This window comes from Hippoglossus stenolepis, chromosome 2, assembly GCF_022539355.2.
Source record: "Hippoglossus stenolepis isolate QCI-W04-F060 chromosome 2, HSTE1.2, whole genome shotgun sequence".
In the NCBI taxonomy this organism is placed as follows: domain Eukaryota; kingdom Metazoa; phylum Chordata; class Actinopteri; order Pleuronectiformes; family Pleuronectidae; genus Hippoglossus; species Hippoglossus stenolepis.
In genome coordinates this window covers 29,932,366-29,943,382 of record NC_061484.1, presented here as the reverse complement: position 1 = coordinate 29,943,382, position 11,017 = coordinate 29,932,366, and positions in this window count along the sequence as shown.

The window sequence follows — 11,017 nt, the reverse complement described above, 5'->3', positions numbered from 1 at the left end:
CATTTGGAACCACAGTCTGCACAGTAGTGATCTGGAGATGGAGCCACAGTATCAAGGTCCGCCCATATGAGCTCGACCAATCCTGAGTCAGCTTCAGCTGTCAATCATGAAGTTTAATCTAATTTCATTTCATCAAATAACAAATTAAAACCAAACTTATAAGCAGCAACAATAAGTCTGATAAGAAACGACCTAAAATGACACAAACCATCTTTGAGAGAAAGGTATTTGACTTTTAGATTGGTCCATGTCCTTCCCACTAACATGGAGGAGACAGGATGTATGTTCTATACTGCAGCCAGCCACCAGGGCGATCACAATGCTTTGGCTTCACTTCTGGGGAGCAGTCATGTCTTCCACCTTTATTTACAAGCAGAATACTAGTACTAGTACTACACTAGTTTATCGAGTACTGACAGTAGTATCCCAGTTCAATGTGCCCATGCAGAAAAAAGTATTTATTTAAAGACATGAAGTTATGGTACAATGCATTATCTCAAATACTCCAACCCAGATGGTGCTGTTAGTGAAATACTGTAGATTAAACTCACACATTGACGGAGGCAGGAAATCCTTGTGTCCTTTAACAGCACAGGAAACTCTGTCTGGGATAAAAGTATCTGAATAAGATGCTCCTTCCTCCATCTGCTGTTGATTCTTGTACCAGACGTAGTTCAGAGGATCAGGAAGGCGACAACTGCTCTGACAGCTAGGCTCTACCAGGTTAGAAGAGTCACCCTTCACTGATGTGCTCACCTGCACATGCAAATCTGTGTGTGAGAATAAGGAATACATTTAAGTCAAACTGACAACACACACATGCATATAAAAGTGCACAGACACACTCAAGTGAACCAAACAAGATGTAGGAAATAAATGAATCAATGTTCAGATGTAAATGTTACCTTTGACAGACAGAGTGACTCAGCTGAACCAGTTAAACTCACAGTAGGTTGGTTTGTTGTGAACCTGAACTTGTACACAGCTGGGTGGCTCTCTGTCGGGTTAGAGATTCTCAGAGTGCACTTGTTGTTTCCACAGAGACCACTCCCACCCGACCTGAATACTCCGGATCAGTCCTTAGATCGCGATAATCCCATTACTCTCTTGAATGAACCAGAAGTTTCGTTAACTGTAGTATCATGGTTATTAAATGTGGATAGGTATGTGGGGTACAGGTAATGTCCACTGTTGATCCTCTGGCTGGATCTCAGTAGAAGTGTAAATCACATCCCAGCCACTCTCACTGTACCACTGTAACACAGAGAATCAGATTCATAAACGACACAGAGAACACTTGGTTACTTTTTGCTTTCTGTAGAAAAGAAACACATTTCCATGAGCAGCATTCCATAGCATTTCAACTGATGACTCCACACTGATGACAATTCCTGCATCGGAGAGGAACTCAGTTATGATGATAATAATAATAATAATAATAATAATAATAATAATAATAATAACATGTTCAGCCTCTGTAATACTTTGAGCTCTAGGCGATAGAAACTTCTAAACAAAGATACAAAAATAATACTGACTGATAATTCCTTCGCCTATTTTCTTTCTGCATCACTTACAGGTGGTGATCTGAAAATGAATGAATAAGTTTCATTTATATTTTACTTTCTTTCTCAAACTGACTTCAGGTGAATCAGAAGTCTGAGTGTAAAATAAGTGAAACATGAATGTAGACGTACAGTACCTGTCACCGTGAGAAGAAGGACAACAAATCCACTGCGCTGCTGCAGTTACACTCATAGTAGCTGCTGCTCTGGATCTGTGACACAAACAATAGAAACATCCACAGGTAAATAGTATTGCAAGATGAAACTCAGTCACATCACAGACACAAATCTACCTCCAACACAGAAGAGTCTGAGAATAAAGACAGATTCTGTAAAGAGAAAGATCAATTTGACACGATAAACACCCCCCTTCCTTCCTCTACACTTATACATCCCTGAGCCCGATGGTAGAGAGAATTAAACTGTGGTTTTGTACAAACTGTGAATTTCTTCGTAACAGAGTGTTAGAAACGACTTTAGTGGCTGTTCACACCAAACCTGAATCATCCTCAACTGAAGCTGTAAGCAGCGTTGAACAGGCCTGCCCCCTCGATCAGCCAGTGGACGCAGCGGTTTACTTTTCTCAACCGTCCGACCACGGCCGCGATTGAAAGAGTTACAACTAGTACAATTTTATAATAATCTTATTGTTATTTGTAACATTTTGGCTTATTAACATACATTACGGTTAGCGTTAGCTAACCTGAGGCTAACTCTACACCTGGTTGAGCCTGGGAAATATTTTCAATTGTAGGAGAAGAAGAACAACTTTCTTACCTTTTACCTTTCGTGACTTCCAAAGAGAGAAGTAGAGAATTTGTAATCTGGGTTAACAACCCATCAAGAGAGAAAACAAACCTTTACAAACACTGCACATGTCTATGTTTTATTTCTTCTGGTTCCGTGATGCTGCTAAAATCCATAAACAACAGATTCATGTTGTGTTTCTTCAGTGTTTGGTGACTGTGCTGTACACTGCAGATGAATCGTCCCCCTCTTCTTCCCGTCTTGTTCTGTGAAGGGCAGAATAAACCACTCACACCCACAGTTTTTAACCTCAATAAGTGTAGTGATGAAAATGTTCATGTGTGGAAGGGCTGCTCCACCTATTACTGTCAAATCGAACAGCGCTGTATTCAGCCTCCTCCTCGTCTTCCTCAGTATTTCTCTGAGGTTGAACTCTCGACCTATGTTGGAGTAGATGGCATCTGCCCGGTTCTGGAGTGAAGCAGGCGGCTGGCGTAGTGGACGTCATGGAGAGAGAGAAAGAGAGAGAGAGAAGAAGTCAACCTAACCTAACACTATCATGATCGAGAGGCCAAAAACATGTTTGGCCAAGGAATACTGTGACCTTGACCTTCAACCACCAAAAGCTCATCAGTTCATCTTTGAGTCCAAGTGATGAACATTTGTACCAAATTTGAAGAAACTCCTCAAAGGGATCTTGAGATATTGCGTTCACAAAAAAAGAATCAGACAGGCGACCTGAAAACAAGATGCCTGAGGTCACTGGGTGTCACCGGCACTGAGGAGCATAACAATATCTAGAAACTCAGAATAACATCACCTCATAGGCAGAGACTAAAGTGACACCTTCTACCCAACTGTTTGTCCAATCAATGATCAAACTTCTACAATTACTCAAGTAATTTACAGAGAAATGCAGGAAAACCCCAAACGATAGAAAGCTGGAACCACGAGAAAGACTGGAACAATTATTCAAACACTTTTCATACAAACACGATATAACACAAAGTGCTTTCCTGTAAATGTAGATGTACTGACACAGAAAGAAGGAAGATGACAAAGCAACTCGCTGCTTCTCTCAAAACCCATCGTTGCTTCACCACGTCTCTGTGGTGCAGCCACATCAGCTAGATTCCACCTTGAGAAACGATGTTTTGTCAATGATCACGATGACAGATAGAAATCATAGATCCAGTTAAGACCTTGGCTTCCTTCCTCTCTTTACATCATTAACATGCATGAACGGACAAACACCAATATTAAATCCCCTCGTTAAAATGAAGAAATGTTCTTTTATTTTGGAAATGATCGTGAACTTATTAAAATATATTTCATGCAATAACAGTGAGAGTAGTTTTGCAGCCTGACAGTGAATCTAACACTTTCTTTACTTTCTTGAGACTGGACTTAAAAACATGTTGAATTATTCTTTCTTTTAACCTCATGTTAAGTCAGTTCCTGTTTATTTACACCTCCAGTCCATATGAAGACTGGATCATAAAATACATCGTAAAGGTCATAATTATACAAGCTTACATTACTTTAGTGTTCTTTACTCATTTCTCACGAGATTCAACTCATGTGGTGAAAGCATTTTGTCTGATACACGTGTAAAACTGTTCACTTGTGTAGACTGGACTTCATGAGCTCATGCACGGGTGCACGCGTGAGCAGTAGCAGCTGGAACCATCATTTGTTGGGTTAGATGGCGGAGCCTCACTGTGGCTCTGGTTGTGCGTTAACGTGGAGTGAATAATCAGAAGAATTAGTTCCCGACTGTAGAGTGCATGAACTCCACCTCAGCTCTGGGGCAGTTGTTCTGATTAGTCTGATTCTACATTAAGCACAGCAGAGCGTGGAAGAGAATCGTTTGGTTCAGAAGCACCCAGTTATATGGTTGTAGCCTGAGTAAACACAACTATTCAGTTAAATCAGACTAGCTAGTTTTACTTTGAGAGTTAACTTCACTTGCTGTTTTAAGTTAGAACAATCTGACAAAATTTAGTGAATTCAGTTTTTAAACTAAATTAATAAGTACATATATGAAGTAAATTAATGTACTTACCTTTTTCAAGGTGGATCAACTTTGTGGTCTGGAGTGTATTGTGAAAACTAAAAAGTCAAAGTGTTCCACATCCACAATGTCCCATGGCTGCTTTTTCATCAGTTAATAAAATCTAGTCAGACAAATGTGAAATCTGTTTTATTTAGAAAGTGATTTAAAGTATTATAGACTGTTACTGATATTACAGTTGTGCTGTAACTTACAAAATAAGGTTTTTCCAATTACAACAGTCAGTCTATGACAGTGGTCAGTGGTCTCCACACTGATTGGACATTCATTCAGTTTAGACTTGTGTCCTGCATCTAAAGCTTAAAAGGACAAACTCTGATTGTTGCCTTTACTGTATCAAGGTGGCCCCACCTGGCCCCACCTGGCCCCCTTACTTAGCTCACTGCACTGAGGCCATTACTCCGCAGGTCAACCGACTTTGATCCTCTGATGTTTTCTAATCATCACATTTTAGAACTGAACTCTAAGAATGGAGGAAATGTCCACAGCTCCAGTGCTCAGCTCTGTGCAGGGCGTGGAGGGAGGGAGGTACAGAGACTAGTCTAATCTCCCCACCTGATATTTAGAGTTTTATTATATTTCAATATATTTGTTTGACAGGAAGCTGTGTGCAAACAGGAATATAATATTCATTTATTTAAAAAGGGCACTTTCTCTACGGGGAAGAGAAAAGGGCAGTGGCTCAAGCCCCCTTTGGTGTCTATGTAATACCAAGTATTCTTCTGGCTAATGTCCAGTCTCTGGATAACAAGCTGGACGAACTTTGGAGCAGGATGGCTTTCAGCGGGACATTAAGTTTTATGCGTGGTGGATTCCGCGGAGACTTGGCTCGATCCTCGATCCGGACTCCGCCATTGTTCCCGAGGGGGTCTCCATTCACCGCCAGGACCAGACAACAAACTGGGAAGGCAAGGGAGGGGGTGTCTGCTGCATAGTGAACAATGTGTGGTGCTCAAATGTGGAATTATTTCTTCGGACTGTTCTCCAGGACCTGGAGCCACCTCATGATCAGATGCCGACCCATCCCGAGGAGTTTACATCGATCGTTATAACAGCGGTGTACATTCGCCCACATGCCGACATCAGGCCCTGGGCGAGCCGCATGCGGTTATCGACAGGACAGAGACATCACAGCCCGAGGCTCGTTTATTGTGGCCGGTGATTTTAACAACGCCAAGATGAGGAAAGTCCTGCCGAGATACCATCAACACATCAGCTGTCCCTCTGTGTGAATGACTCTCAGCTCGACCATGTTTACACTCCCTTCGGGATGCGTATAAGGCCCTCCCTCGCCCCATTCGACAAATCGGATCACGTCTCAGTTCTGCTGCTGCCTTCCCTGTAGGCAGAAACTCAAGCGTGACAGACCGGTGACTCGGACCATTCAGCGGTGGACAGCCAATCAGACTCGGCTCTGGGACTGCTTCAGCATTACGGGTAGTGCGTGTTCAGGATGACAACATCAACACGTACGGACGTGGTCATCTGCTACATCAGCAAATGCATCGATGGCGTCGTACCCAGGATTACTGTACGATCATTCCCAAACCCAGAAGCCCTGGATTAATGGGTGGCCGTCCATGCAAAACTCAAAGCACGGACTGAGTACCTACATCTCAGGTGATCTGGAGGAGCACAGGAAGTCCAGATGCAGCGCTCAGTGCTAATGCTTGTGCCAAGAGACATTACAGGGACAAGGTGGAGTCTCACTACAAGGGGCTCCAACACAAGGGACATGTGGGCTGGACTCAAAACCATCTCTGACTACAAAGCAAAGACCAGCAGTGCGGATGTAGTGTCTGCATCTCTCCCAGGATGCAGACACCTTTTATGCTTTGAGAGCAACTCCCCGGCTGTGGAGATCCAGAGGCCCAGGAGGACCGCTGTCCCCCTGTAATATCAGGGCAGACGTGTGGAGATCTTTTAACCGGATCAACACCACGCAAGGCACCTGGACCTGATGGCATTCTGGCGAGCTCTCAAGGTGTGTGCAGATCAGCTGGCAGATGTGTTCACAGACATTTTCAACCTGTCACTGCTCCAGTCTGCGCCGTCCCTGCATGTTTCAAGGAGACCATCATTGTCCCTGTTCCCAAAAAACAAAACCCTCTGCCTGAGCGACTACCGCCCAGTAGCGCTCACTTCCACCATCACGAGAGAGTGTTTTTGGTGACTAGTCAACCCTTCATCACCTCCTCCTCCTGACTCTCTGGACCCTCTTCAGTTGCCTACAGATGCCAAATAGGTCGACTGCAGATGCCATCTCCCTCACCCGTCACACTGCGCTCTCCCACCTGGACCAGAGGGACACATATGTGAAATGCTGTTCGTGACAACAGTTCAGCATTCAGCACCATCGTGCCCTGAAGCTCGTCACCAGCTCAGAGACCTTGGGCTCAACATCGCCCTCCCGTGACTGGATTCTGAACTTCCTGACGGGCAGACCACGAAGGCGGTGCGGATAGGCGCTACATCCTCCACCTGACTCTGCCCGGTGCCCCCCAGGGCTGTGTACTCAGTCCTCTCCTGTACTCCCTGTTTCACGCATGACTGCGTGGCCACCCCTGGCCTCAACACCATCGTTAAGTTTGCTGATGACACGACCGTCATAGGCCTGATCTGTGACAGTGAAGGCCTACAGAGAGTCAGGCCTGGCATCTTGGTGTCAGGACAACAACCTCCATCTCAACGTCAGCAAAACAAAGGAGCTGATGGTGGACTACAGGAAGAGACAAGAGGTAAGAACCGCCCCCTCTCCATCAACGGAACTACGTGGAAGCGAGTCAGCAGCTTCAGAGTTCCTTGGGAGTCCACATCAGTGATGACCTGACCTGGACCCACCACAGACTCCATCAGGAAGACGGCCAGACAAGCGGCTCTTCTTCCTCCGCAGGCTGCGGAGGCTCAACATGGATGCCAGGATTCTCTGCAATTTCTACAGGTGCACCATAGAGTATCCTGACTGGCTGCATCACCGCCTGTCTGACAGCTGCACCAGCCCTGAACCCAGTAAAAAGGCTTTACAGAGAGTGGTAAGTCTGCCCAACATCCTGGGGCCAGACTACCATCCCATGGAGGACCTCTACACCCAGCCCGGTGTAGGAAGAAGGCCAACTTAGGATCATTAAAGATCCCTATCACCCCAGCCATAAACTGTTCTGCCTGCTGCCGTCAGGCAGCCCCAGTACCGCAGCATCGGGCCCCCACCAGGCTCAGACACAGTTTCATCCCAGGACATAAGACTTTTAAACTCCTCCAAATAGCACCTTAGCATATTTGCATATTTGCACTATTGCACATAATTGCACCATTGTTTTCTTTTTTTATATATAGATATATATATTTTATTTTCTATTTTAAACTTTTGATATTCTATTTTTATATTATTTTATTCAATATTTTTGCTTGTAAATATTGAACATTGCAATAAGAGAGCCTGTGAGCCCAAGCATTTCATTGCCAACGACTGCAGCAATGTAATTGTTGTGCATTTGACATTTAAACTCTTGAATCTTGAATCTGCGAATCTTGAATCTTGAATCTATGTGTGCACATACCAGCCTCCATCAATTCAATCTCCCTCAATTCAATCGAGCTGCACCAGAGTTCCAATCACTCATAGAAACCCAGTCCTCTAAATAATCCTGACTGTTTTCATCAGTCTCGCACAATTATAAAGAAAGTGATACAAACAGGCTCCTGGCTCCGCCCCTTTATCAGGATTCATGCCCAAATTTGATGAGTTTGTGGAAAAATCTGTTTTAGTTTTCTGGTGTAATTCTGCTGAAGAACAAACAAACAAATAGATAAGGAGTGAAAACAAAAGACCAAAACCTTTATTTAAGAAGAATCATAAAATCACGATACACTGTGAGAATTCGTATCCATGTAATAACCACATTAATATCATGTATAAGACACGAGATGAGTCCGTGGTGTACCACAACCTCAAAGGCTCATCACCAAAGACGTCAACATAGTTCAGAGGGTAACAGCAAAAAGAAAATCTATTTATTGCAGAAAAGACAAACACTTCAACAACAGGCCCGGCCAAAATGGACAAAGAAGGAAACCCCAACACACCAACCCACAAGGAGTCGTAGGACCTGAGAATCTTCCTTCAACCTAAACCAACATCAGAACTAAAGCTCCACAGAAATAAAGCTACGAAACTGAATGACCTGGACATCAGAAAAGAAAAAGAAAAGAAACAACACAACAATACTCTTGCTCTAAAGGTCATGCTGTACAAATGCTGCTGCAGCAGGGATGGAAAGAGAGATACTTCCTGTTTCCTCTCACATACTTTCAACCAATCACAGTGCACCTGAGAGATAGAAAACAGGAAACCATGAGTAGAAAAGGAAATGTGTAGGTGTTTCCTCTTTATTCAAAAGCATGGTCTTTCAGTTTGAGAGCTGGACTTGCGTTCAGATTTCGTGGTGTTTTACTCAAAACCCTGCGCTTGCACTCCACAGCTCCTGCTGGTGGCAGATTTGCTCTGCTTGTGCTCAAACTCTGCGCTTGCACTCAGATATTTTATTCTTGGACAGATTTCCTGTATTTATCAACTACACACTATGGTTTCTGTAAAGGCTTCGCTTGTACGGATGTACTCTGAAATCGTCCATCTTGGTTGTGTTTGTCACAGTGGCTCCTGACCTGAGGCTTCACTACCAGGTCTTCCTGCTCCTCTGTCTTCTGTCTGTGCTGCAGCAGCGGCATTACGTCATACTCAGGACAGTTGTGTGACTGATAGGGGGAGAGATGAGAAAATATTAAGCCTCACTGGACTTTATTCATGAAACCTGCATATAATCACAGTTCATTCAAAATAGTTTTGAGCGTTATTTGCGCCCCCTGTCCATTCGTTTGTTTGTTCATCAGCAGGATTACACAAAACACCCATTGGTTTGTGAGCTGCCATTTTAGGCCCTCCATTTTGACATGTTGTCCAGCGCCATCTTGTTTTTGAAACCAGAGTAACCATATTTGGAGGGGTGGAGCCGGCTCAGAGCCCAAGGACACTGCCCACCCACCTAAACCTGTAACCTGCACAGTACTATAGCTGTCAATCCTACGGTATCCATGCCCCAATGCCTGTGGTGCTTTATGGTCTGTTTGACTCTAAGTGGATCATTCACTTCACTTTCTAGACCAGAGTCTACGTCCATTTTAATATACGGTCAATGGAAAGAACCTTTTACATTTTACAGGGCAGATTCAGACAAAGTAGCTGATCAAGAAATGTTTTATCTCTTTCTCTGACATTGTGAGATGAAAACAGTGATATGGAGTCATTCTTTTGGCCTCACTGTCTCTCACCTCTATCATCTCCACAGCTTCATTCACTTCTGATTTCAAGCTCAGAGTTTTCTTCATCCTGGATGAAAACAACAACAAACACAACATTTGACAAAATGAACTTCATAACACTGAAACTAGTGTTTGAAGACATTTGAAAGACAGTAAAGAGCAGAGGGTGAACTGATGGATTTGTATTTACCTCGTCCACAGAAGTCCAGACCAGCACTGGAACCAGCACGACCACCAGAGTCAGCCTGGGGATATTCATGATCATCACTGGCTTCCCTGGACAACAGACAGAGCATTAGCAGTGTGGTTAGACTGATGACTCAGTTTGCCAGGTGATGCTGTTGGTCAGTCAGTATTGTTCATGTGCAATATGATGGGCTTGATATGAGTATTGATGGTTTAAGGTTCTGGTGCAATGAAAGGAGGGAGTGTAGGCTGTAAAAGTCAGAGGCTAAAATCACCTGCTCCAACAGTCAGATGTAAGGTGGCGTTACTACGTCTCACATTGTGTTTCTGGACCTCACACTGATACTTTCCACCATGTTCAGCTGTGATATTAGTGATGGTGAAGATTTGTCCTGATGCTTTTGGTGAGTCCTCGTCCTCCTTGTACAGTGTAATTAGCTGTTGGGTTAGCATCACTGCTGCAGGTCAAGTCTTGAGCTGCCCTCCATGATCTCACCAGAGGACTCACTGACACAGAGGAGGCTTTGGAGGCGTGGTGTAAAACATGCAAGATCACTGAAATCAACTCAGAAATATTCATTAACCATTGAAGAACTTTTCCAATCTCTGGTTTTGATAATTCTTCTTAAATATGGTGATGTTAATATTAACCGGGCGCCAGCACAGACGGAAAAACATTACTGAGGGTTTTGTTTTCAGCCGACATTGTGTGAATGTACTAAAATAACTCAACACATAGACAAACTTACTGAATATTGCCGTGAATATTAACTTTTGCAGCTGATCGGTCAAAAGGTCAGAGGTCAAGATGAGCAGATTTTGACCCAAAGACACATTTTCAAGATATTTCCACAAATAGCAAGAGAGACTAAATCATATACTGATCGAACATTATTCCCCATCGTATAATGGAAAGATGAGTTATAAGTAATGTCTAAAGAAGTTAGAGATTTACATCAAACATCCTTAAAACTGCCTATCTGCTGTATTCCCTGCCTCTAATAGGACTATAGAGACGACCTGAGCTTATAGACGCTGAAAAATAATCTATGATCATATGATGGGAATGTCGTCACTATGAGTTTAGGGAATGACGTCATATAGTGTCGCTATGCAACAACAGATGTTT